We start from the raw sequence: 2,283 nt of genomic DNA, 5'->3' as shown, positions 1-2,283 counted from the left end.
GTTTTTAAAAGAATTTAATGTTTTATTTATTTGGCATAGGGTCTCACTATGCACTTCGGACTCATAGTGATCCTCCTGTCTCAGCCTTCCCAGTGCTGGGATTACAGGCATATGCCACCATACCCAGTTGTGGTGGCCAGCACAGAGCACCCAGGGTTTCTGGGTCAGCTCAACATACGATACTGGGGATTGAATCCAGGTCCTTGCACTTGCCAGGCAGTTGCTTAGACCACTGAGGTATCTCCCCAACACCTCAATGGAGTTTTCAATCTAGTGGCTGTTCACTTTGATGTAATTCCTAAACATTTGATTTTTTTTAATATTTGAATTTTTTGAAGCTGTTATGAATATTGTTTTCCTTTGATTGTCATTCTCAGTTAAAGAATGTTATTTATTTCTGTATTGACTTTGTATGCACTATGTTGCTAAATCTGATTATTAATTCTAGTCTTTTGTTAGAAATTTTTGGGGTCTTCTGTATAGAGGATCATGTCACCTGAAATAATAATGACTTCTTCAATTTCTATACATAATCCTTTTCTTTCTCTTCCCTAATTTCTCTGGCTGTTTCAAGCAGTAAATTGAACAAGAGTGGTGACAAAAGACATCACATTCCTCATTTTAGAAGGAAAGGTTTTAGTTTTTTCGCATTTAATATTTTAAGTTGGTCATAAATGGCTTTGATCAGATTAAGGCCCTTTTGTACTTATTTTTATTCATCATTTTTCTCATGAATGGATTTTGGACTTTGTCAGAAGCTTTTCTGCAGCTATTGGGATGTCATTTGCTTTATGTCCTTTCAGTGTATATGATGAATTACATTTACTGATTTGCATATGTTGAACCTGATAGGTTCTGGCCCAAGTATAAACTACTAAACTATCATGGCTCTGATTCAACATGGCAGAACCCCAAAACAGTGACCACTTGCTCCTGCATTCCCCACCCCAGCCCTGAATACAGCATCCCTTTACCTTTCCTGGGTGCACCAGGGAAGCCTCAGTCAGTGCCTTCTGCATCAGCCTGCCCCTCAAACTCTACCCCTAGAAAAAGTCCCTGTAGCCCAGCCCCTGTGTCTCGGGTCGGAGGATCCCGGCCATCTTCCTGTGGTCCTCTCTGTGTCCTCAGCAAAGGCCGCTCCTTCCGTCTGTTTCTCTGCTGGGCTGCAAAACCTAACCGAGTCGTTTTGTATTGGTAGGTCTGGGCTGCTCCTCTTGCACAGTGTTTTTAGTCTCCAGGAAAAGGCGCCATTCAGTACCTCCTTCTTCACTGAACTTTCTCTTTTCCCCTCTGTGAACTTCAGTTTGTGCCTCAGTTCCTTCCTGGGGCCAGCGCACACACTTCCCTCCTCCTTGTTTTCCCCATTCAGCATATGCATGGCAGCACTCAAAGGTTCTTTCTCAGCTGCTTACCACTCCACCATCTTGCGCCTCTTGCTTGTGTGCCAATATCTGGATTGCCTTTGTGTCACTAACACTACTGTGGCCCATTTCCAGAAGACTTGGTGCTGGGCCAAGTACACTGCCACTTTCCCAGTGAATGGAGGTAGCTGAATCTTGTGACAGAGGCAAAGGACTATACTCGTGCCCAGTGTGCATGACTGAAAAGCAGGCACTAAAGATGTCTCAATATTAGCAATAAAGTCTCCTTCTATAATCAACCTGAAAACTTTAGGACCACAACAAAAAGTTTTTTAAAAGAAAGAAAACAACAAAATGCCCCCCCCCCCCCCCCCCCCCCGAGTTCCTAACTCTCCAAAGGTGAGCAGCCCAGACCTACCAACACACAGCAAGAGCCGGCAATCACAGAGGCCTCCATGGAGAGACGCAGCAGCTGAGGGGAGCACGGAACGTAAAGGACTATGCTAGCTGCTGGTGGCTGCGCCACCTCAGCCATTCCCGGTGAAGGAGCAGTTGGCCCGGAACCTTTTTGGAGGGGCCAGCAGAGCTCAGAATTCAGAGCGGCTGCGGGCTCCATCTAGCGCTCCCAGCTGGGCTCAGGTCCACGAAGGTGCACAGACAGCTGCAAGCGCCAGAGGGCGCAGGCCTGGGGCTTCGGGGGATAAATCCACGCGGTCAGATCGGATGCTGTCTCCCTCCCTCCTCCCTCTGTTGTTTACCAGGGACAGCACAGACGAAACTGGAAGTGGACCACCCGCACCTTTTTGTTGTAGTTTTGTTTCTTTTGTTGTTTTTCCGTTCTTCATTGTTTGAACTTGTATTTATATGAGTGTGAATATGGTGTCTAGCCTCTTTGCAGGTCTGTTTTTTTTTTTTTTTTTTT

This window comes from Octodon degus, unplaced genomic scaffold, assembly GCF_000260255.1.
Source record: "Octodon degus isolate 3935 unplaced genomic scaffold, OctDeg1.0 scaffold00008, whole genome shotgun sequence".
Taxonomy (NCBI): Eukaryota; Metazoa; Chordata; class Mammalia; order Rodentia; family Octodontidae; genus Octodon; species Octodon degus.
This window is presented reverse-complemented; position numbering follows the sequence as displayed.